The following is a 25854-nucleotide window of genomic DNA, read 5'->3' on the forward strand; positions in this document are numbered from 1 at the left end:
ACCTTTGTGGTCTATGAGCATACTTTGTATGATTTCTGTTCTTTCAAATTTTTTAGTGTGTTTTGTGTCCCAGAATGTGGTCTATTTTGTGAATGTTCCATGTGAACTTGAGAAGAATGTGCCTTCTGCTGTGTTTGGATGAAGAGTTGCATGGATTTCTATTAAATCCACTTGTTTGACGGTGCTGTTTAATTCAACTATGTCCTTTCTGGTCTTCTGCCCGCTGGAACTCAGTTACTGATGGGGACTGTTGGAGTCTCCAACTGTAATAGCGGATACCTCCATTTCTCCTTGCAGTTCTGTCGTTTTATTTCCTTGTGTATTTTGGCCCTCTCTTGTTAATGCACATGCACACTAAGTGTTGCTGTGTCCTCTTGGAGAACTGACCATGAAGCGAGTTTTCCTTGCTCTGAAGTCTGTTTTGTCTGAAATTCATATAGCTATGCCAGCTTTCATTTAGTGTGGGCATGACATATCCTTCTCCATCCCTTTACTTTTAATCTGTATCTTTATGTCTCAAGTGTGATTCTTATAGACAAGATAGAATTAGGTGTTATTTTATTATCCACTGTGACAGTTGGTGTGTTCCCCTTGTATTGAGACCATTGATGTTTAAAGTGATTATTGATATAGTTGGATTAATATCAACCATACATTTACAACTAACCTAAGCTTTCTCTGTGGTAACACCATTGCACTTCACTGGACGTGCAAGTGCCTCATAACAGTTTTCCGATTCCTGCCTCCAAAGCCCTTGGAACATTGCTGTCAATCATTTTTCTCATCCGAAAGCTATAATTACTGAATGCGCTGCTGCTGTTATCTTCAACAAAGTGTTATCTGTCAGATAACTAAGAATAACAAAAACAAGTGATTTTAATTTACCTTCCTTTATTCATTCTCAAACACTTTTTTAAATCATTTATCTTCTTCACAATCAATTTCTTTTAACATTTCTTGCAAAGCAGGGGTACTGATGACGAATTTTTGTTTGTCCCAGAAAGTCTTTATTTCTCCCTCACTTTTGAAAGATAATTTTGCTTGACACGGAATTCTAGTTGGATGGTGTTTCTTTCAACACTTTATTTCACAAAACTCTCTTCCTGCTTGCATGGTTTCTGAAAAGGTGTCCAGTTTCTTATCTTTGTTTCCCTAGAACTAAGGGGTGTTTTCCTCTAGTTTCTTTCAAGATTTTCTCTTTGTCTTTGATTTTTCTCGAGTTTAAATATATATTTCTGGGTGTGCATTTTTCCATTTTTATCTTGCTTGGTGATCCCTGAGCGTCCTAGATCTGCATTTTGCTGTCTGTCATTAATTTGGGGAAAATCTCACTCACTATGACTTCACTTATTTCTTCTGTTCCTTTCTTTGTTCTACTTCATGTATTCCCATTATGTGTATGTTATACTTCTTGTAATTGTCCCAAAGTTCTGTCTTTGGATGGTGGATTCACCCATGCCTCCTTGCTGTTCTATCAGTTTTTCTGGTGTATTTGGGCCCTCTGTTGTTATGCACATGCGCACTAAGTATTGCTTCATCCTCTTGGAGAACTGACGCCTTCAGCGTTATGTAATGACCCTTTTTCTCTCTTGCGTTTTCCTTCCTCTAAAGTCTGCTTTGTCTGAAATTCATATAGGTATTTCAGCTTTCTTTAGTTTAGTGTTGGCATGGTGTTTCCTGTTCTTTCTTGTTCTTATCTTTGCATTTCAATTGGGAAGGTTCTGGTGACGTCTCCTCAAGCTCACTGATTCTTCCTCCTACGTTTCCGCTGTATGGATGAGCCCTCCCCCACCAAAGGAATTCTTCATTTCTGGGTTTTTTATTTGTTTTTCATTTTTTGCATTTCCCACTTGGCTCTTTCTTAGGGTTTCCATCTCTGCATCTGTTATCTATCTGTTCTCACACGTTCCCCACTCTTTCCATTATAGCCCTTAACATATTAATCACGGTTGCTTTACAACTCTAGTCTGATAATTCCAACATATTATCTGCTACATGTAAATCAGGTTCTTTTGCTTGTCCTGTGTCTTCAAACTGTGTTTGTAAGTCCTTTAGTATGCCTTTTGGTATTTTGTTGAATTCTGGAAAGGATGTACTGTGAAAAAGGGGCTGAGGTAAATAGGCCTTTAGTGTGAGGTTTTATGTTTATCTGACTAGAGCTTAGACTGTGTTTACTATTGGTTGTGGTTGTCAGAGGCTAAAATATCCTCCGGTGTCCTTGCTGTTGTCTCCTGTGTCATCTCTGGGTTCTGTAGAGGCTTCTTAAATAAGGTTTGAAACATGCAGTTCTGCCAGTGTGTTCCACTGTTATCACACAGGAGTCCTCCTGATGTAGTGTTGTGTTGTGGGTGGAGCGGACGTGTTCTAGAGTCCCTTGATTTGGCCTCAGTATGTTAATGAGCCCGTGTGCCTGGACTGTGACCTTCTTTGGTATAATAATGATAGTTGGTCTTTGGCCCTGGTTCCTAGCAAAGACCCCTCCTAAAGCCCTTGGAGCTTCTTGTGTGCTAAGGATGATGGGAGCATCTTATGTCCAGTGAGGTGACTGTTTGTGGGCCCCTGGATAGCTTAATGATGGGGCTTGATCACCAGGAAGACCAAGCTTTGATTAGAGGCATACAACTTTCAGTCAACCCCCAGCCTCTGGGGAGAGGAGGGGCTGGAGACTGAGTTGTTCACCAATGGCCAGTGATTTAATCAGTCATGGCTGCGTGAAGAAACCTCCTTCAAAATTCCCAAACCTCCGCGTTCAGAGAGATTCGGGGCTGGTGAACACATCAGTGTGCTGGGAGGCCGTCATGCCTGGAGAGGGCGTGGAAGCTTCCTGTCGCCCCTCCCATACTTTGCCTTGTCGTGCTTTCCATTTGTTCCTGAGTTGTGTCTTTACCGATGCACTGATAATAGTAAGAAAAGCTCTTTCCTGACTTCTGATAGTCATTCTACTGACTTATGGAACCTCTGGGCTTGTGCAGGGAACCTCCAAATTTGGAGTCAGCCATGCAGAAATGTGTGTAGCCTGGGCCCCCCATTTGCAGCTGGCCTCTGACGTGGGGGCATCTTGTGGGACTGAGCCCTTAAACTGTGGAGTCTGATGCTGACTCTGGTTAGTCAGGCCACCCAGTTGGTGTCAGAGGGTTGGAGAAGTGGGTGGAAAACACACTACAGGAGGAAAAACAACTATCAGTCTCACAAGGGTTTCCCAGTCCCCCCACCCTCCAGTTAGGTCTGGCAGAAAGGCTAGAAGGGACTCGTGCTGGCTGTTTCCCTCCCCGCACGCCGGTTAGGTGCTGGTGAAATGCCAGTCTGTTGGGCTCTGGGGAAGCAGAAGACTCTGAGGACAGGCCTCGCTAAGACGAACAGAATGTTGGGCGCATCTTTCATACTGGCTGCTTTTCTGGCTCTCTTTCCAGTTTTGGAGATAGCGGTTTGCCCTGTGGCTAATGCCTTGATAGATGTGAGCTGTGAATTTTCAGTCCGTTAGCTGTTCTCTGGTGAGAATGGGAATGTCACCTTCCAAGCTCCTCACATGCCACGTGAGAAACCAGAGAGAGGTCTCTGACTCCATTTTTTAATGTTTGACTGCTGACAGCTTTAAAAGCCTCACCCCTCCTCCTTCCCCTTGCGCCCCACATCTGGACAGGGTGACGAGAAAGCCTGGCTGCTCCCTCCCTTGGCGCTGACCAGAGATTCAGTCCCTGGAACCTGTCACCTGTGTGTGTGTGAACTCTCAGCCTGGCCCACCCCTCACCTCCGTAAAAACCCAGGCCAGCCTCCTCTCGCTGCTCTCTCTGGGCATTTCCCACCTGCCTGAGAGGCCTGCCCGCCCTCCCCCGACACTTCCATTCTGGAAGTAATAGACCCTTTCGTATGGCAGGTATATGTTGTCAACCAGACCTTGGGAGGGGGCCCACCTGACTCCGGGTGACCATAACATTTATAGAGGGGGTGCCGTGGTGTATGGATTGCAATACACTTTGCTTAATTGTTCTATTGATAAATACTCCAGACCTTTACATATCAACGCATGCCACCCTTTCTTTTTAAAAGGTACAGATGATGACCAGCTTACGTAACCCATTCTTTCTAAATAGACACATGGCTTGTTACCAATTTTGCTGCCAAAACCATGAATGAAAACTCCTATTGCCACATTATGGGGCAAACAAACGTATACAAATTATGTTCTTTTCCAACCTGAATTACTTCTTAAAATTTTCATCATCAAATAATATTCAGAAAAGAATGTGCACGATATTTTGTGGTAGGATTTAGTGATAACAATATAAACGTCCTTGGAATCGTCATCAAGATTCATAAATGGCCTGTGGGCCGCGGTGAGTCCCCTGACGCTCCTGGCCCTGACTCATCTGACCCGCCCCGTAGGTGACCACTGTCCTCACTCGTTCTTCACACCTTACCATCCACCAACCAATTTCTTCGTTTTACCTCCTTTGACATTTCCACAAATGAGTATTAATGGAATTGCATTGAAAAGTATTCACACGTGCTGGCGCCGGAGGCCCGGGGCCTGCCCTGGGGCTGTGGGGTTCAAACCTCCCACCGCAGCCAGGCGCCCGGAGCCCACCGGACCCTTTAAAGACCCCAGCGAGCCGGGACTGGGGCGGGGGTCTCCCCGCTGGAGATGGTCAAAGATCAAACGGAGCCAGGCTCATTGTGACATATGGTGAGGTCCCTTTGAAGTGTCTGTGTGCGCAAGGAAGGGTCACAGTTCCGGGCGTGGCCTCCGGCCTCATGGTTCAATGCAGCGTCCTTGCAGAGGACAGGTTCTGGCCTGCGGCCAAGGCAAGGTCGGCTCAAAGATGCGCCCCCGGCCTGCTGTCACTCAGGCACAAGGGGGCGGGGCCTTGTGAACTGTCCAATCAGGGGAGTCGCCTGAAACGTACGTGGGGGCGATAACTGCGTGGACGGCGTGCTGGACCGTGGTCGCTCCGGGATCGCTTGTCGCTGCCTTCGGTGGCCGAGCCACGTCGTCTGTCGCTGTGAGCTGCACTGGCCGCGTCAGTGGGAGAGTGGACGTCCTGGGACCCCAAAAACCGGAAAATGGTGAGTGTGCGGCCGGGTGGCAGGGAACGGGGCGGAGGGCCGGGCTCCCCGCGGTCAGCTCCGGGGCTGCGGCCGAGGGGGCGGAGGCGCGGCACGCAGTCGGGACCCCTGTCCTCGCCGTCACCGCGCCGCCTCTCCCCACACGGTGCGGGGCCCGCGGGAGGGTCCGCAGGACAGTCGGGCCTCGGGCTCCGGGATCCGTGAGCGGAGGGGCTGTGGTCTGTGGGGTCCCCAGGGCCTTCTTTCTCCCCGGGGGGCACCTGTTTCCCCTGAATTTTCCACTTATTTGAGGAGCAGGGTCGCAAATCCACGACCCTGTCCCCCCAGCCCAGCTCTTTCCAGGAGTGACAGTAAATCCCTGCATTTCCAGATCTTTGCCCGCATTCCCGAACGCCATCTTCCCTCTCCCGTTCACAGCAGCATTATTAACTGTTTGTCCTCCGTGGTGCATTTCAGAGTCTGCACTGTAATTAGCACTCATCCACAGAGCCCCGGCTGGCTCTTCAGGATTTATTTTTGTGGGTGTTTTCCATGAGAGGGGAGCAGAGGTTAGCCGCCTGGAGCCACGTGTGTATCCTCGTGCTCTCCCGCAGCCTCTCTCCGGGCGCAGACATCCTGGGGAAGTCCTCTGGGCCCAGGTTCCTCTTGGGAAAGTTTTCTGGCTGACCTGGCCTTTCAGCGCTGCACCTCCTTGTGTTTGTCACTTTGAAAAGATTTATTCACGTATTTGAGACTCAGTTTTTCAATAAACTTAAAATTTATTTTATCAGGAGGGCTTGGGAGACAGTATAGAGTATTTCCAGAGAGGCAAAAAAGAGATGACTTTCCAAAAAAAAAATGAAATGTCATTATTATGTCCCATTTGTTAAAACCCTTATTTCCCTTTTTTCTCCCCCTGAGTGGCTGTAGTAGCATTCTGAGGTCTGCGCTGTTGTTTTGGGTGACTTTAATGGCATGTGGGGGCTTCCTTAGACTTGCACCATCTACAAGTGTTCCAGTGTTAATTGTTTACAAATGAGTTTCTTTTCTCAGAAATAACAACTGACATCTTCATTTTCTGGTAGAAATAGATATTTGTGGGTCTTCTTGTTGAACCAGTAAAGTTGCCTTACAATTTTCTTTTCTCCTTTACGCATGAACACTGGGTTTGAGTGATTTCGCTGGATTCTCGAAACACTGGGCCTATGTCATTTAAATTATCAGTGCTGGTCCAAAGCTTTGTGACTGGGGAGCAGAGGCCGGAGGCCAGTGACCCGAAACTAAGGCCCCCTGAGCAAACAAGGGGGGTTCTTAGGCCTAGATGTTTTCCAGTGTTGTGTTTGACTTTTGCAACCACATGTTGAGTGTAATCTGTGCACAGTGAAGGTCAGGGGTTCCGTCCTGTGGACAAAGCGTTCATGAATTTGGAGTTCATGTGGGTCAGAAGCTTAAACTGAATCCACTTGAGAGTTTCCTCACTTGTGAGAGTGGGAGTCTGGGGGAGGCAGCGCTTCCATGCTCACAGGAGAGGGAGGGTGTGTGGGGCTCCCAGAGCTCCTTCCTGTGGCTGCTCAGGTGCCCTCCCCTCCTTCACCAGGGACTGACCCCCTCCAGGGGATCTGTCTCCACCAGGAGAGTCCAGACCCCAAGCCAGGGAATGTGTGTTACCTTTCTAGCTGTGGGCTTTCCTTCTGAACTGCGGGGAAGCAGGCCACTTTGCAGATTCGAGTGTTGGCATTTCTTTCCTTTGTCTTTTCTTTATCTGTTGAATAGTTCAGACCTTTACCTCTAGTTTCTTAACTTAGCAGTTTGTAATTTTATTTCCTGAGTCAGTGTGTAAGAATTTTGATTCCTTGGGCTTTGAAAATGTAAGCTGATGGAGAAATATGTAAGGAAGGCAAGAAAATCCTGGAACCAAACAGAATTTTTGTTTCGTTTAGGTGACAGAATCTCAAGCTATAAGATGGGTGTTTTTTTAAGATCTCAGGCACATTATTAATTTTTAGATGAGTTTTTGCATGTGCATGTCCCTAGAGAACTTTGATGTTTAAAAGGCTATATTATTCTTAAGGCAAATGAATTTTTACTTAAATTGATGAGAGGAAAAAGATTGAATTTCTATTTTAGTTGATATGAGAAAAACTACTCAAGCTTATGTAAACCTTGGAAAGTCCTAGCAGGTTTCAGGGACTAAATGCAAATCCCTATTGCATTATAATACGCTGCTCATTCCTCACAACATCCCTAATGTGAAATACAGCAGGGGGACAAACGATAATGCTTGTCCTTTTAGTTGGAAAGAGATTTGAAATGCTTTTTTAATTGTTCTTTTTTTAAAATTTTTTCTTCTTTTCCCCAGGGCTCCCGAGTACGTAGTTGTATATTCTAGTTGTAAATCCTTCTGGTTCTGCTATGTGCGATGCCACCTCACCATGGCTTGATGAGCAGTGCCATGTCCACGCCCAGGATCCAAATCGGGGAAACCCTGGGCCGCCGAAGCGGAGCCCGTGAATTTAACCACTCGGCTACAGAGTCGGCTTTTGAAGTTTTTCATTTTTTATGGTTTGCAGGTTTATACCCACTAGTGTTTAAAAATTAAATCTTAGAATGATTTCCGATGTAGAAAAGTTAAAATTAAATTAATTTTAAAGTAGCAAAAGTTAATTTAAAAAGACTATTAAATAGTAAAATATATATAAATTTCTGTTCATTTTAAATAATGCATTCAAAAGATAAAAAAAAAAAAATTATAAGAAACTTCTAGGGGCCAGCCCCGTCGCTCAATGGTTAAGTTTGTGCGCTCTGCTTCAGCAACCCAGGGTTCACCAATTTGGATCCTGGGCACGGGCCTACACGTCACTCATCAAGCCATGCTGTGGCGGCATGCCACATAGAAGATCTAGAATTGTCTACAACTAGGATATACAACTGTGGCTGGGGCTTTGAGGAGGAAAGAAACAAGAACAAAAGAGAGGAAGATTGGCAATAAATGTTATCTCAGGGCCAATCTTGCTCACCAGAAAGAAAAAGAAAAAGAAACTTCAAAAAAAACCTTGTAAGATATGAAATGAGGTTTCAGGTTTTTTAGAGCATTTTAGGTTTACAGAAAAATCGATCAGAAAGTACAGAGTTCCCACTTGAACACTCTACATCCACACACTTTGCACTATTTTTTACATCTTGTATTACTGTGGTACATTTGTTACAGTTGATGGGCCAATATTGATGCATTGCAGTCCGCTGTTTACATTAGCATTGACTCTGTGTGTTCTGCAATGTGTGGGTTTCAGCAAATGTATGATGACATGTGTCCATCCTTTCTGTGTCATAGAGTGTTGTTTCACTTCCCTAAAACTCCTCCGTACTCCACCTCTTGACTTATCTCTCCCCCAACCCCCACATCCTTCACAACCAAAGACCTGTCTACTGGCCTCTAGTTTTGTCTCTTCTGGGATGTCGTATACTCGTAGTCACACAGTGTGTAGCCCTGTCTCATTGGCTTCTTTCCCTTAGCGATATACTTTTAAGGTTCCTCCATGTGTTTTCATGGCTTGATGCCCATTTCTTTTTATCACACAACAGTATTTCATTCTATGAGTATACCACAGGTTGTTTATTCATTCTGCTGTTGAAGGATATCTTGTGTCACTTTGCGTCTTGCCAATTATGAATAAAACACCTGTAAACATTCGTTTGCATGTTTCTGTGTGAATGCAAGTCTCCAGCTCATTTGGGTAAATACCGAGAAGTATGATCACTAGATCCTGTGGTAAGTAGTTTAGTTTTGTAAGAAACTGCCTGTCTTTCAAAGCAGGCAGACCATTTTCCACTCCCACCAGCAATGGATGCGGGTTCCTGTAGCTTTACCTCTTTGCCAATATTTGGTGTTCTGAGTGTTCTGAATTTCATCCATTGTAATAAGTGTCCGGCTATATCCATTGTTTTATTTGCACTTCCCTAATGACATTTGATGTTGAGCTTCTCATGTATTTATTTGCCATCTGCATATCTTCTTTGGTGATGTGTGTTCAGATCTTCTGCCCATTTTTAATTGGGTTGTTTGTCATTGTTGAGTTTTAAGAGTTCTTTGGACATTTTGGATTCAGTTTGTTATCAGATAAATGTTCCGCAAAGATTTTCTCCCAGTTTGTGACTGTCTTTTCATTTTCTTACCCCTGTCTTTTGTAGAACGGGGGGGTTTTATTTTAATGAAGTGAAGCTTACCATTTTTTTCTTTCATGGATCTTGCTTTTGGTGTTTTGCCTTAAAATTTACCAGTTAACCCAAGGTCACCTTGATTTTCTCCTGTGTTGTCTTCTAGGAGTTTTTACTTTTGCATTTTACATTTAGGCCTATCTTTTATATTTAGATCTAGTTTCAGTTAATTTTTGTGAAAGGTGTAAAGTCTATCTAGAGTCATTTGGGAGGAGGGGTTGCATGTGGATATCCACCATTTCCAGCACTGTTTGTTGAAAAGACTTTCTTTCCTCCATCAGATTGTCTTTTTTTCCTTTGTCAAGGATCAGGGATCCATAGGAAAGGAGTTGACTTCTGTATCCTTAAACCTTGCTGTACTCTCATTAATTCTCTGAGTGATCGCTGTTGTTTTGGATTCTTTTCGCATTTTTACATAGAAAATCATGTCACGCAACAAGGACAGTTTTATTTCTTGCTTCCCATCTGTGTACCTTGTATTTCCTTTTCTTGCTTGATTGCATTAGCTCGGTCTTCTAGTACAGTGTGAATAGGAGTGGTGACAGGTGACTTCTTAACTCTGTTTCTTATCTTACCAGAAAGCATCTAGTATCTCACCATTAAGTATGTACAGGTTTCACATAGACGTTCTTTTTCAAGAATAGTAACTCCCCTCTATTTCTAGTCTATTATCATAAATGGGTGTTGGATTTTATCAAGTGCTTTTTCATTTCCTCTCCTTTCATCCCTGATACTGGTCGTTTTTGTCTTCCCTCTGTTCTCAGTTAGCTTGACATTTATCAATTTTATTAATTATTTCAAGGAACCAGCTTTTGGTTTCCTTGAAAGTCTCTATTAAGTTTCCTGCAATTTTTTTATGTCTTCTCTGATTTTTTCTCTTTTTTTGCCATCTTATTTTACTTGGTTTTATTGAGTTATAATTGACATCTAACATTATATTTTCAGGTGTACAACATAGTGATTTGATATTTGTATATACTGTGAAATATCCCCACAGTAAGTATAGTAAACATCCGTCATGACACAGTTAGAATTTTTTTCTTGTGATGAGAAATTTTAATATTCTCTTAGCAACTTTCAAATATACAATACAGTTTTAACTGTACTCACCATGCTGTATGTTACGTCTGTATGATTTTTTTTTTTTTACTTTATAACTGAAAGCTTGTACTTTTTGACCCCCTTTACCTGTTTCCCCTACTCCCATCCTCCACCTTTGACATCACCAGTCTGTCCTTTGTGTCTGTGAGCTTGGTTTTTTGTTTTTTTGTTGTCTGGGTTTTTTGTTTTAGATTCCATACATAGGTAAGATCATACAGTATTTTTTTCCTCCGTCTGATTTATTTCACTCAGTGTCATGCCCTCAAAGTCCATCTGTGTTGTCACAAAGGGCAAGATTTCCCTTTTTATGGCTGAATAATATTCCTATGTGTGTGTATATACACAGCACGTTTTCTTTATCCATTCATCCGTTGATAGATACTTAGGTTGTTTCCGTATCTTGGCAATTGCAAATAACGCTACAGTGAACATAGGGTACATGTGTCTTTTTGTCTTCATGTTTTTATTTCCTTCAGATAAATACCCAGGAGTAGAGTTGTTGGATCATATGGTGGTTTCAATTTTAATTTTTTGAGGAACCTCCATGCTATTTTCCATAGTGGCTACACCAATTTACATTCCCACCAACAGTATACAAGGGTTCCCCTTTCTCCACATCCTTATCAACACTTATTATTTCTTGTCTTTTTTAATAATAGCCATTCTGGGGCCAGCCCGGTGGCTCAGCGGTTAAGTGCGCACGTTCCGCTTCGGCGGCCTGGGGTTCGCCGGTTTGGATCCTGGGTGCAGGCATGGCACCGCTTGGCAAGCCATGCTGTGATAGGCGTCCCACATATAAAGCAGAGGAACATGGGCACAGATGTGTGCTCAGGGCCAGTCTTCCTCAGCAAAAAGAGGAGGATTGGTGGATGTTAGCTCAGGGCTTATCTTCCTCAAAAAAAAAGCAAACAAAACAAAACAAGACAACAACAACAAAAATAATAGCCATTCTAACAGGTATGAGTTGTTATCTCACTGTGGTTTTGATTTGTGTTTCCCTGATTATTAGTGATGTTGAGCATCTTTTCATGTACTGTCTGTATGTCTTCTTTGGAAAAATGTTTAGTCAGATCCTCTGTCTATTTTTAATTGTTTTTTTTTTCTGCCATTAAGTTGTATGGGTTCTTTATGTGTTTTGGATCTTAACTCCTTATCACATATATTATTTGCAAATGGTTTGTCTCGTTCAGTAGGTTGCCTTTTCATTTTGTTGATTATTTTCTTTGCTCTGCAGAAGCTTTTTAGTTTGATGTAGTCCCATGAGTTGATTTTTGCTTTTGATGTCAAATCCGAAAAATTACCAAGACCAGTGTCAAAGAGCTTACTGCCTGTGTTTTGTTCTAGGAGTTTTATGGTTTCAGGTCTTATGTTCAAGACTTTAATCTATTTTGAGTTGGTTTTTGTGTATGGTGTAAGATAGTGGTCTAGTTTCACATTTTTTGCATTTGGCTGTCCAGTTTTCCCAACATAGTTTATTAAAGAGACCGTCCCTTCCCTGTTGTATATTCTTGGTTCCTTTGTCGTAAATTAATTGACTGCATAAGCATGGGTTTGTTTCTGGACACTGTTCTGTTCCATTGATCTGTGTGTCTCTTTTGATGCCAATACCATATATTTTGATTACTATAGCTTTGCAATATAGTTTGAAATCAGGGAGCATGATGCCTCCAGCTTTGTTCTTCTTTCTCAAGATTGCTTTGGCTATTTGGGGTTTTATGGTTCCATACAGATTTTAGGATCGTTTGGTCTATTTCTGTGGAAAATGCCTTTGAAATTTTGATAGAGACTGCACTGAATCTGTAGATTGCTTTGGGTAATGTGGACATTTTAACAATATTAATTCTTCCAGTCCATGCGCATGGAATAACTTTCTGTTTGTGTCGTCTTCAGTTTCGCTCATCAGTGTCATGGTTCACAATGTACCAGTCTTTTACCTTCTTGGTTAAATTTATTCCTTGGTATTTTATTCTTTTTTTTTTTTTTTTTTTTAAAGATTGGCACCTGAGCTAACATCTGTTGCCCACCTTTTATTTTTTTCTTCTTCTTTTTCTTCTCCCTGAAGCCCCCCAGTGCACAGTTGTATATTCTAGTTGTGAGTACCTCTGGTTGTGCTATGTGGGATGCCGCCTCAGCATGACCTGATGAGCAGTGCCATCCCACACCCGGGATCCGAACCAGTGAAACTCTGGGCTGCTGAAGTGGAGCACATGAACTTAACCACTCGGCCATGGGGCTGTCCGCTCTTTCATTTCTGATTTTATTTGACTTCTATCTTTTTCTTGGTGAGTCTACCTAAAAGTTTTTCAATTTTGTGTATCCTATCAGTAAACCAGCTCTTAATTTCATTGATCTTTTTCTCTTGCTGTTTTAGTTTTTATTTCATTTATTTCCACTGTGATCTTTGTTATTTTCTTTCTTCTATTAAGTTCAGCCTTCATTTTTTCTAGTTCCTTAAGGTGTAAAGTTAGGGTTTTAAGATCTTTTTTGTTTTTTGATGTGGGTATTTATCACTGTGAACTTCCCTCTTGGAACTGCTTTTGCTGCATCCCATAGTTTTGTTATGTTTTATTTTCATTTTCATTTGTCTCAGGGTATTTTTAAATTTGCTTTTGATTTCTTCTTTGGTCTGTTTGTTCAGTAGCATTTTGTTTAATCTCCACATATTTGTGAATGTTCCAGTTTTCTTCTTGTAATTGATTTCTAGTCTCATACTATTGTGGGTGGAAAAGATGCTTGATATGACTTTAATCTTAAATTTATTGACTTGTTTTGTGGCCTAACATATGATTTGTCCTGGAGAATGTTTCATGTGCACTTGAGATGAATGTGTATTCTCTTGCTTTTGGATGGAACGTCTGTTAAGTCCATCTGGTCTGTGTCATTTAAAGGTAATGTTTCCTTATTGATTTTCTGTTTGGATGATGTATTCCATTGATGAAAGTGGGGTGCCAAAATCCTCTATTATTATATTGCTGTCTTTTTCTCCCTTTGGGTGTGTTAATATTTGCTTTATATATTTAGGTGTTCCTATGTTGAGTGCATAAATATTCACAAATGTTGTATCCTCGTGTTGGAGTCACCCCTTTACCATTACCTAATGATGTTTTTTGTCTTTTATTACAGTCTAGGTCTTAAAGTCTGTTTCGTCCGATACAAGTATAGCTACTCCAGCTCTCTTCTGGTTTCCGTTTGCATGGAATATTTTTTCTGTCCCTTCGCTTTCAGTTGGTGTGTGTCCTTACATCTGAAGTGAGTCTTTTGTAGGTAGTATATAGATGGTTTGGGTTTTTTTAATCCGTTCAGCCACTTTGTGTCTTTTTGTTGGAGAATTTAGTCCATTTACATTTGAAGGAGTTATTGATAGGTATGTTCTTATTGCCATTTTGCTCATTGTTTCCTGGCTGTTTTGTAATTCCTTTGTTCCTTTTCTCTTCTCTTGCTGTCTTCCTTTGTAGTTTGATGATTTTCTGGAGTGGTATGCTTAGATTCTTTTCTTTTTTTTATCTTTTGTCTATCTATAGGACTTTGTTTTGTGTTTACCATGAGGCTTGCATAGAATAACTTATAACAATGGACTTTAAGATTCTAACAGTTAAGCTTGTAAGCATTCTAAAACTCTATGTTTTTACCCCCATGCATGTTTTATGTTTTTGGTGTCACAGTTTCTTTTTATCTTGTGTATCCATTAACAAGTTCTTGTAGTTATAGTTATTTTTACTACTTTTGTCTTTTAACCTTCATACTTGCGCTATAAGTGGTTAGCCCGCCACCTTTATGACATTAGACTGTCCTGAATTTTACTATATATTTGCCTTTAATATTGGGGTTTATTCATATGTTTTCCTATTACTAATTAGCACCCTTCTGTTTCAGCTTAGAGAAGTCCTTTAACATTTCTTGCAAGGTCAGTCTAGTGGTGATGAACTCCTTTGGATTTTACTTGTTTGGAAAATTCTTTCTCCTTCAGTTCTGAATGACAGCTTTACTGGATAGATATTCTTGATTCGCAGGCTTTTTTCTTTCAGCACTTTGAATACATCCTGCCACTCCCTCTGGCACATGAACTAGGTGGTAGACAGGGAGGAACCTAGAAAAGCCTGTTTGTTGGGCTCTCCTCTTCGTCTGTTTCTGTGTGGCCAAACACTTGTTTTCCAAACATTTGCTTCTTTTCACCTGCCTGTGACTGCCTTGCCTTTGAAGTCTCTGACTCTCCCTACCCCCAGCACTTTTGTTTTTAGCTGAAGATGGTATTTAAAGTGAGGGCTTCAGCCATTTTGGCAAGTTACTCAGTTTTCCTGGGTTTGTCCAGTGTATACATGCTATTAAGCTCTTGTCTTTCTCCTGTTAGTCTGTCTTATGTAAACTTAATTTTTAGACCAGCCAGAACAACCAAGAAGGGCAGAGGAAAATTCTCTCTCGTCTACAGTACTTACACAAACCTAGATGGTATAGCCTACTGTATACGTAGGCTGTGTGGTACTAATTTTATGAGACCACCGTTATGTATGCCGTCATTGACTCAGGCGTTGTTATGCTGCTCATGGCTGTGTGCAGTATACCTCTTTCTGGGGAAGACTTCTGTCTGCTCCCTCTGTGCTGAGCCCTGGGGTGACAGCCAGTTAAGCACTGTTTGTTTCTTTGCTACCATCCTGTTGAATCGATGAACACAAGCCCTGCTGGCCATCGGAGCCAGGCTATCAAGGGGTGTGTCCTCTAGGTGGCAGACACAAAAGCTGGGGCGCCAGACATGTATACAAGCTCCTTTCTTGGAGACACCAGTGACCTCAGGCTGCACAGAGGGAGAGTGTGATGGTCATCTGCTGACCTCCCTGGTGTCTGGAGAGGATGTTGTCAGGCCCTAGATGTGTGTTTAATTAGAAGCCTGCCTCTCAGGCTGTGGCTATGAAGATGAGCTGAGAGGCCTCTTTCACAGATATTGGTGAGCTGGAGTGAGGCAGAAGGAGGCACAAAGACGGTGCCCTCCAGCCTTCATCCATGGGGAGTATCTCCCTAGGTCTCTGGGTCTGTGCCAAGCCCGAAGCCTGCCTCTCAGCCTGGAGCTCCTAGACAAGCAAATAGGCCTCTTTCGCAAAAAGACTGGGGGTGTTTCAGTCTGCTCCAGGCCCTGGGGGTGGCAGCCAGCCAAGACCTGGCTCTGTTATAGTCCCATGGGACCTGTGCATGGAAGCCCCACTGGTCACCAGAACCAGGTGATTAGGGCTGTCTCCTGGGCAGCAGCCACATAAGTCTGGGCACCAGGCAAGTGCAGAAGCTCCTCTCCAGAAGACACCAGTGAGCTGGAGCAAGGCAGAGAGAGCACAGAGATGGTGCCCACCCACCTCCATCTTTGGAGGGTATTTCAGGAGGCCCCTGGAGGTGCGTTAAATTAGGTGTCTGCCTCTCAGGCTGTAGCTACGAAGATAAGCTAATAGGCCTCTTTCACAGAAGAACTATGGGCCTCAGTCTGTTGCTTTTCTGCTGTGCCCTGAGGGTGGTAGCCAGTTCAGAACTCTTCCTCCGTTTGTTACAGCCCTCTGGGACCTACAGGCATAAGCCCCACTACGCACCAGAGCCAGGCGGTCTAGAGGTGTTCCAGAGGCAGGCGGCAGCTGCAACAAGAGGAGCATCAGAGCAGGGCGCCAGCTCCTTCTGCTGGAGCGAGGCAGAGGGAGAATGCAGAGCTGCACCCGCTGGCCTCTGTCTTGGGAGAATGTTTCAGTAGGTCCCTAGTTGTGTGTTAAATTAGATGTCTGTTCCTCAGCCTGACTCTTCAAGATAAGTGAGTTCTCTCTTCACAGACAGTCTGGGTGCTTTTCCATCAGCTGCCTCTGTGCTGGGCCCTGGGGCAGGGGAGTCCGCACACGGGAGCCCTCACAGCTGTGTAGGTCTGGCAGATGCCAGCCCCGATGGCTTTTGAAGCTTGATGTTTTAGAGCCTTGTCTTCAGGGGCAGGTCTTAAAAGTTGGGGTGTCAGATGTGGGGTTCAAACCCTTCACTCCTCGGGGAGAAGCTTGGGGTTTTGAGTTCCCTTCTGATTGTGGGTTGCCGTGCCAGGATTGGGGTTTATGGCAAGGTCGTGTCTCAGTTTCTCCTACCCACTTTGATGTGGGTTTTTTCTTATTTGCCCAATGTGTGTAGCAGTGGCTCAGCTAGTTTGGGGGATTTTTTTCGGGAAATGTTCTCTCCATAGCTGTAGATTCAGTGTATCTGTGGGAGGAAGTGAGTTTAGGACCCTCCTCTGTCGCTGTCTTGAACTGGACTATTTCTCTTTTCTGTGTGTACTTTGGGTTTAATTTGCTCTTCTTTTGATTGTTTTTCAAGTAGATACTTAGATTATTGATTGTAGATCTGTCTTTTTCCCTGGCTTATTTGTTCCATGGTATAAATTTCCCTCCAGATAGTACTTTTGCTGCATCAGATAACCTTTGATATGTTCTATTTTTATTTCATTTAGTTCAAAATAGTCTTTAATTTCTCTAAAGACTTCTTCGATCCCACGTGATGCTTAGAAGTGTTCATTTCTGTGAGTTTGGGGATTTTCCTGTTATTGATTTCTAGATTAATGCTGCTGTGGTCTGAGGGCATATTTTGTATGCTTTCTGTTCTTTCAGATTTGTTAAGGTGTATTTTATGTCTTAGGATGTGGTTTGTCTTGGTGAATGTTTCTTGGGAACCTGAAAAGAATGTAAGTTTTGCTGTTGGTGGATGAAGTGTTCCATGGGTTGCAGTTAAACCAGTTGTTTGACAGTGCTTTTCACTTCACCTGTCCTTGCTGGTTTTCTGACCTGCTGGAACTCTTGCCTTACTGACGGGGATGTTGATGCCTCCACCTGTAACAGCGGATGCATCTATTCCTCACTGCATTTTATCAGTTTTTGCCTCATGTAATTTGCTACTCTATTAAAAATGCGCATACACGCAGAGGATTGCTATGTTGGAGGCTTGACCCCTTTACCATTGTCTCATTCCCTCTTTACCCCTGCGTTTTCCTTGCTCTGTAAAGCTGGCTTTATCTGAGATTAACATGCTCTGGCAGCTTTCTTTTGATTTGGCATCGTAGATCTTTCACCATCCTTTATCTTAAGTTTGCTTGTGTTTTTATGTTTAAAGTGTGTTTCTTGTGGACAATATATAATTAGCTGAGGTTTTTTAACCCGTTGTTGTGGTATCTGTCTCTCACCTGTAGGGTTTAGATCATTGATGTTTAGAGTGGTCATTGTTACAGTTGGATTAATATCTACCATACTTCTTACTCTTTTTGCCCTTGTTTCTTTTTGTCTTCCACCATTTTTCTCTTCTCTGGCTTTGAGCATTTTACCTGATTCCATTTTATCTCCTCTCAGCATATCAGTTATAGTTTTTCACTTTGTTACCTTGAGTTTCCAGGATACATTTACAACTAACCCAAGTCCTTTGTCAAGTAACGCTGTGCCACTGCACTGGTTGTGCAAGAACCTCATGACAGAGTCTTCCCAGTTCCTCAGTCTCTGTCCCCTATGACATTGTTGTCATTCATTTCACTTATCCATAAGCTATAATTACTCGATAGACATTGTTACTATTATTAATCTGAACAAAGTGATATGTCAGATTAAGTACAAATAAGAAAAAAGATATTTTACCTTTGTTTATTCCTTTTCACCAAATTTCTGTTAACATTTCTTGCCAAGTGGGTGTACTGATGTCAGATTCTCTCAGTTTTTGTCTCAGAAAGTCTTTATTTCTATCTTACTTTAGAAGGATAATTTTGCTTAACGTATAATTCTAGGATAGTAGTTTTTTTACTTTCAACACTTTAAATATTCCGCTCTATTCTATTCTTGCTTGTGTGGTTTCTGAAAAGAAGTCTGATTTAATTCTTATCCTTGTTTTAGTATAACTAAGGTTTTTCTCCTCTGACTTCTTTCAGTGTATTCTCTGTCTTTGATTTTTCTCCAGTTTGAATATGATACGCTTGGGTGTGCATTTTCTGGTGTTTTTTCGTGTTTAATGTTCTCTTAGCTTCCTGGATCTGCAGTTTGCTGTCTATCACCAATGTTAGGGAAATCTGAGTGATGATTGCTTCGCTTATTTCTTCTGTTCCTTTCTGCCTTTGTTTCAAGTATTTCCATTATGTGTATTTTACACCAGCTGTCATTGTCCCAAACTTCTTGGATAGTGTGTGTTTTTTCGTCTTTGTGTTAGGGCCTTGTGAAAATACTCTTTTGAATACAAGCCTTACTAATAGACTATTCTGGGCGTATTTCAAAAGAGCTTCTTTTCTGTCCAGTTTTGGAGACAGTGGTCTGCCTTGTGTCCTCAGTTCTCTGGTCGATCTCAGAAGACTTGTCCATTTTAAGTTGGTTTGCTTTTTTCTCATGAGGTTGGGATGATGGCTTCTAAGTTCGTTGTATGACAGACAAAACAGAGTCTCTGACTCCAGTGTTTGCTGTTTGACTGCTGACAGCTTTGACGCCTCATCTCTTCTGCCTCTTGTGACCCACGTTTACCCAAGGCGATAACAAAGCCTCAGTGCTTCCTTCATTGGCAGTCGTGAAAGATTCCGTCCACGCAGGCTCCTGCCCTTGTGTGCGCACTCTCACTTTAGTCTACTCACAATCTCAATAAGAAAGCAAGTTCATGCAGCTTACCTTGCTCTCATTTCATCCCTGCTTTGGGAGGGCTGCCTTACTCTCCAGAGACTTCAGTTATGGAAGTAATAAACCTTTTCATACCCTGTTGACAGAGTATGATACCATCGACTTAGATTCCTATACTCAGAGGTGGGCTGTTATGCTTCTGTGCACCATATGGGAATTCAGAAATAAGAGAAGTTGGGAGGTCTGGTCAGGGATTTTCTCCTGAAATTAGAGAATGGAGACTTTATGTTCTTTTGGAGGAATTCACTGCTGAATCCTTTATGTATTTCATAATCATAGGCAGATTCACCATCAAACCATTGTGGACTCAGTGAACTCCCGTGCAGTCTGCAGCTCTTAGCTTGTTCCTCAAAGGCAGCAAGGCCCAGGGTACACTGTTAGGATTTGACAGAAAGATCTCTTCTAGCACTCTGTCATGTCAGCACGTGTGCCTGTGTGTGCTAAAAACTGGTGTGGAGCACCCTGAGGCTCGTGTGTACAGGGTTTGTGTGGAGGTCTAAGTTGTCGTGCCTTCCTAGCGTGTCCTATCATGCTACCTTGTCTGAACTCTAACAACTTCTTTTTTTTTTTTTTTTAAAGATTGGTACCTGAGCTGTTTCCAATCTTTTTTCCCCCCTTCTTCTTCTCCCCAAAGCCCCCCGATACATAGTTGTATATTCTAATTGTGAGTGCCTCTGGCTGCGCTGTGTGTGATGCTGCCTCAGCATGGCCTGACAAGTGGTGCCATGTCTGCACCCAGGATCCTAACCAGCGAAACCCTGGGCTGCTGAAGCAGAGCACGGGAACTTAACCACTTGGCCATGGGGCTGGCCCCTGAACTGTAACTTCTGAATAACCCCCTAGCTCCATGAAATGAGACAGAGAGGGGAAAAACTAAGTTTTGACAAATATTACACAAATTGAAAGTACTGCTTCACAAGGATATTCTCATTTAGCCAGCTGCATGTGACTACTTCTGATGGCCTGGAGTACTTCAGGTCCGTATGACAAGCTGAATCTTGTTACAAGTTGGATTTCCACAGGCCTCCTGGCCTCTCGTGTTTGGTGATGTGAATAGAAGAAAAAGCTTCCAGTTCTTGACTGTGTTTTTACTCATTAAAACCTCATGCAGATTTGACCCTGTCCTTCATGGAGTGCTGAGTTAAATGGTAGGTAATACAGAAGGACATGAGTTTTTCTCACAAGGAATTGATGTCCTTAACAAGATGTGTTTCATTTGTGTAGCATTTCTCTCATTTCTCCAAGGTGCTTAGACCCTGCCTTTAGAGAGCAATAACATTTACAGTGATCACAGTAGAAATGCATAAATCATTTGCATGTGTTCATGATGCTGTTCAATTTATAAGGAAGTGAGCATGGATAGAGAGTAAGTTTCTGATGACCAAGACGTAAAATAAATGTTTGGAGACCACAGAATCATACGTAGCCTTCCTATAAATTGAGTATAGATGTCCATTGCTGCCAGTCTTCTGCATCCTACTATAAACATATTTGTGATGTTTCAGGACTCAGTGGCCTTTGAAGACGTGGCTGTGAACTTCACCCGGGAAGAGTGGGCTTTACTGGATCCTTCACAGAGGAGACTCTATAGAGATGTGATGTGGGAAACCTTCAGGAACCTGGCGTCTGTAGGTGAGGATGACAACTTACCTTCTCTTCGTCATTAGAGAACAAGTGTTTCTTGTCCATCAGCATTGTTCCAAGACATAGAATGTGGAAAGAGAGGACACTGGTAAATAAATTAGGCATGGTCACAGCTAATGATGGATAAGAATCTAATAATTTTTCTATAATTTCTAATAATTTGGCATCATTTTTCTTGGTCTGTGTTGTAGGACAAAAATGGGAAGGTCATAACACTGCAGATACGTACAAAACCCAGGGGAAAAATCTAAGGTGAGTCACACAATAGACAGCACTGTCCCATGTGAGAATCCTAGTGTGTCATGAAATTTTAAAAACAAGCAAATAAAACAAGTAATACCAGCTTCAAATTTATTTATCCTTAAGTTTTTCTCACTGAAAATACTTGCTTAAGTGTGACATAGATGTTCTATGTTAGCAAAATTATTCACTTGAAACATTAAGAAACCCCATCTTATTATAAATGTCACTTTTCGTAAGAGTTATAGTCAAATCCTCTTATAGATTATTCAGTATATTCACTTTCAAACAATTCAGAAAGGACAGAAAATCTACACTTTTGCTGTAAATTATAAAAATGTAATTCATTATCCTGCTAATACAAAATTATTAACAAATCATTAGTAATGTGCTTCTCATTTTTTACAGAAGTGAAATGGTAGAGAGAGTTGGTGAAGGCAAGGAAGGTAGACAGTGCGGAGAAACTGCCAGCCAGATTCCAGATCTTAATCTGAACAAGAAAACTTCTGGAGTAAAGCCATGCAAATGTAGCGTGTGTGGAAAAGTCTTTGTGCGTCACTCATCCCTTAATAGGCATGTCAGATCTCACACTGGACACAAACCGTACGAGTATCACGAATATGAAGAGAAGCCATATAAATGTAAGGAATGTGGGAAAGCCTTCAGTTACCGCAAATCTGTCCACAGACATGAAAGGACCCACACTGGAGAAAAACCCTATGAATGTAAGGAATGTGGGAAAGCCTTCACGTGGCTCACAACCTTTCGAAGACACATGATAACACACACTGGAGATGGACCTTATAAGTGTAAAGAATGTGGGAAAGCCTTTAGTTGTTCCACCTCATTTCGAACACATGAAAGAACTCACACTGGAGAGAAACCCTATGAATGTAAACAGTGTGGTAAATCCCTCAGGTCTCCTCTAGGTTTACGAATCCATGAAAGAAATCACACTGGAGAGAAGCCCTATGAATGTAAACAGTGTGGGAAAGCCCTCAGTTGTCCCAGTTCCTTTCGAAGACATGAAAGGACTCACACTGAGGAGAAACAGTATGAATGTAAACAATGTGAGAAAACCTTCAGTTCTCCTCTAGGTTTACGAATACATGAAAGAATTCACACTGGAGAAAAACCCTATGAATGTAAGGAGTGTGGGAAAGCCTTCATTTCTCTCTCAAGCATTCGAACACACATGATAACGCACACTGGAGATGGACCTTATAAGTGTAAGGAATGTGGGAAAGCTTTCATTTGTCCCAGTTCATTTCGGTCACATGAAAGGACTCACACTGGAGAGAAGCCATATGAATGTAAACAGTGTGGTAAAACCTTCAGTTGGCCAAGTTCCTTTCGAATACATGAAAGAACTCATACTGGAGAGAAGCCCTATGAATGCACAGAGTGTGGGAAAACCTTCATTTATCGCACAACCTTTCAAGGACACATGAGAAAGCACACTGGAGAGAAACCCTATAAATGTAAAGAATGTGGGAAAGCTTTCATTTCTCCCTCAAGTGTTCGAACACACATGATAATGCATACTGGGGATGGACCTTATAAATGTAAGGAATGTGGGAAAGCATTCAACTTTCCCAGTTCATTTCGAATACATGAAAGGACTCACACTGGAGAGAAGCCCTATGAATGTAAACAATGTGGTAGAGCCTTCAGTTGTTACACATCCTTTCGAACACATGAAAAAACTCACACTGGAGAGAAACCCTACGAATGTAAGGAATGTGGAAAAGCCTTCATTTATCGCACTACCTTTCGAGGACACATGAGAATGCACACTGGGGAGAAACCATACAAATGTAAAGAATGTGGCAAAGCCTTCAGTCGGCCCAATTCTTTCCGAAGGCATGAAAGATCTCATGTGGAATAGAAACTCCTTGTGTGTAAGCAGTGTGAGAAAGACGTCACTTTGCCTTCATCCTTGCATGTGAAAACTCCCACTACAAGAAATCCTATAAATATAAGTAATTTGAGAAAGCCTGATGTATGCTAATCCATGTATAATGTTCCAGAAAACAATAACAGGGAAGAATCATTATAATAGTAATAAATATATTCTCTTTACCAGTGCCTCATTCTTAAAGTGGACCTCTGGACTGTGGGTATTTACTGCTTGCTTTAAAAAATGAACATTAAAGTGAGATAGTTCTGTAAGTATTCTTTAAGCAATATCGTGTCAGATTAATAGGTATTGTTTTCTCCTTAAATCAATTAATATTTTTCTCTTTCCATTTGGAACCTGTTTGATCCATAGGTAAATTGAAGTGTTATTCTAATATACAAGTATGTTTAATTTTTATAAAATGTTTCAATTATTTTGTAAGGAAGGGGCTATTGATAAGTGACATTTTGGTATTGTTGGGACTTTCCTACTGGCCTCGTCTGCCAGGTGTTGGATATCCCTTACCCATTACACATTTCACCTTATTATAATGAGAACATTGACTCTTGTTTTGGCCAGAACAGCCTTATTCCATTTTGCTTGCTAATGAAAGATGGCTTAAATTTGTAAATATGCAAAGTTTATCATAGAGTATAGTCTCATGTCAGTTATTTCCGTTTTTTTCCCTTTGCTCTTTGTCGTTCCTTCTGGCTGGGATTCAAATAATAGACTTTGCATTCAGACAGACCTGTTGTTGGACAACAAAGTGTAGAATTGGAAATGGCTCTTCTAAATTGTTTTGTCACCTGGGTAATGTGATGTTTTCTGGAATCTGTTTCCATTATGGTTCTGTGTTGGAATTCACCGGTAGCCTCACTTGCATGAGATTTGGAAGGCAGAATCAAGCGAGGCATTAGGCGGACTTAGGAGCCACCATACAGGGAGAGAGACAGTCACATAGCGGCTTCAAGGCCACCTGCTTCCAGCCTTTTTTCCTGAGTTCTTGCCCTGCCAATCAAGAGTATCCTCAAAACCACAATCAGCTGCTTGATTCCACTCTGTCAGGTGTGGGTTTCCGCACTCCAGATCCTCGCAAGTTCCACATCAGAGATCACATAGTTTGGATTTTCCTGCAAGCTTCCATGTGTCCACCAGGCAACTCATTCGTACTTTTCTGTGTTGGAGTCTTCTCTGATGCTCGGACTGCCATCTTCTCTAGATTCTGTTCATTTAAGGTCTAATTTGTGTAGTAAACACCTTGTTCTGGTTACACTACTTGTGACCTCGTGTTCATGATTCCACTGTGACAGCTACAGTGGTGCCGTCCAAAAGAACCACGTGGCATTGGTTACTCCACTGCACTGTGCAGCGACTGCTCGGGCCCAGGCCGTCCCTGTTCCTCACATCAGGCAGATGATGGACGTTTCCCATTGCTCACAGCTGTACAAAATTCCTCAGTACATTTTCAGTTATGTTTGATTGCGACTAAAAACAATGCATTTTTGTCAAACAGTTGTTGTAGTTGTGTGTAGTTGTGTCTTGGGAATATTGTGTTTTTCGTTTCCTGTGCACATAATAAAATATTGTAATAATGGATTTTCAGATCAGCTTTGAATCTCGTCAAGTTAATTGTTACATATTTTCACTCAGTATTACTTTGTGTATACAAGTTCAGGTATTTCTTTCTCAGGTAAATTTTATTTTTTGTTTCACAGTTACAGTTTTTGTCATGAAACTAATTTCCCGTTCATGTGTTTTGTCAGTGCCATCTTGCCAAAACCCACCAGGATCACACTAGCAGTCACCCAGAGGGGTGTAATGAGTTGTAGGATAAGGATGAGCACAAGCCCTGAATGACTGTGCCTCTATCAGTAAGAGAGCACAGAGGGACTTAGGATTTGGGCTTCTGATAGGTGATTTGATTGCTAGTCAAGGAAGCAGGACGTTTGTCGTGAATGCTGTGAGGAGGTACATTTTATTCTGTCATTGATGATCATAATCACTGTTTTCCGGAAGGCAAGGGCAGTGTAGTAGAGCTAAACCCAATTTGTAAGAAGCTCCAGTCAGTTGTATTATTAAGAAGAGGGGAATGTCGGTCATTTTTATGGTTTGGAATTCTCTTTTACCAATTTTAGAGATATGGTTACAAAATACCCTTACTTTTGTCCTGATCGATCATGATCATTGAATAGCTTTGTCTGGTGATGGACATGTGTGACATATTTCTCTTCAGCAGGATAAATAGCAGTTAAATAAATTCACCTCTTCATCAAGTATGTAATACGTTTAACATCTCCTTTATGACTCAACTCAGGCCTGTAAGTTTGGGGTAAATTGTGAGGGAACACAAACCTTGCAAGTGGGAAAGACAGGACCACTATTCCAATCAAGGCTTTCTTTCTCAGAGACTATATTATTGATGCACATTTCTCAACATACCTCATCTGCCAGACACTATGGATTCAAAACATACCCAGTTCAGCACAAATAAGGCACTGCAGGCCTGGGCTCTAGAGGCATGAAGCGAATCCTTGCAGTCCTGGTCTTTATATTTGTGGGGAAGAGGGGGCGTTAACAAGTGGTAAAACTTTGGTTTATAAGATGGACATAAGCGGTTTGAAGGAAAGTCAGGACATGGGAGAATAGGCTGGGGTGTGTGTGTTTCTATGAGGGTAGGAGACTTAGGGTGTCATTATTGGTCACTTGAATTTCCACCGTGTAACACATCTTAAAACACTGCTTCTGGAACTGCTTGGGTGTAGCATAGAGGGCGGCAACATAGAAAGTCCTGCTTTCCTTGATTAACAGTAATGATTCCTCACAAAAATGTATAGACGTGGTTCATCTTCATTTTCACAGTTTTCTATACATAATATGTGATCATGAGTTGGGACATGGGTATATACAGGACTTGAAACTTGCCATTGATCTGGGCCACAGATATTTGTGGTGTCTTTTTGTGTTTATCATCATTTAAGAGGATTTTAACTTACCTTTGACTAGTTTAAGTTTTATAGTATTTGGCATTTTCATTTTGCTTCTATACTGACTAACACACTCTAATACCCCATT

The 25854-nt window shown here is 42.0% G+C and overlaps 1 pseudogene; it reads left to right on the forward strand.

The window, feature by feature from the left end:
* Nucleotides 1-771: 771 nt before the first annotated feature.
* LOC124251805 (zinc finger protein 709-like) lies at nucleotides 772-24752 on the forward strand (annotated as a pseudogene).
* Nucleotides 24753-25854: the final 1102 nt, after the last annotated feature.

The sequence above is a fragment of the Equus quagga genome, chromosome 14 (genome assembly GCF_021613505.1).
Source record: "Equus quagga isolate Etosha38 chromosome 14, UCLA_HA_Equagga_1.0, whole genome shotgun sequence".
NCBI lineage: Eukaryota > Metazoa > Chordata > Mammalia > Perissodactyla > Equidae > Equus > Equus quagga.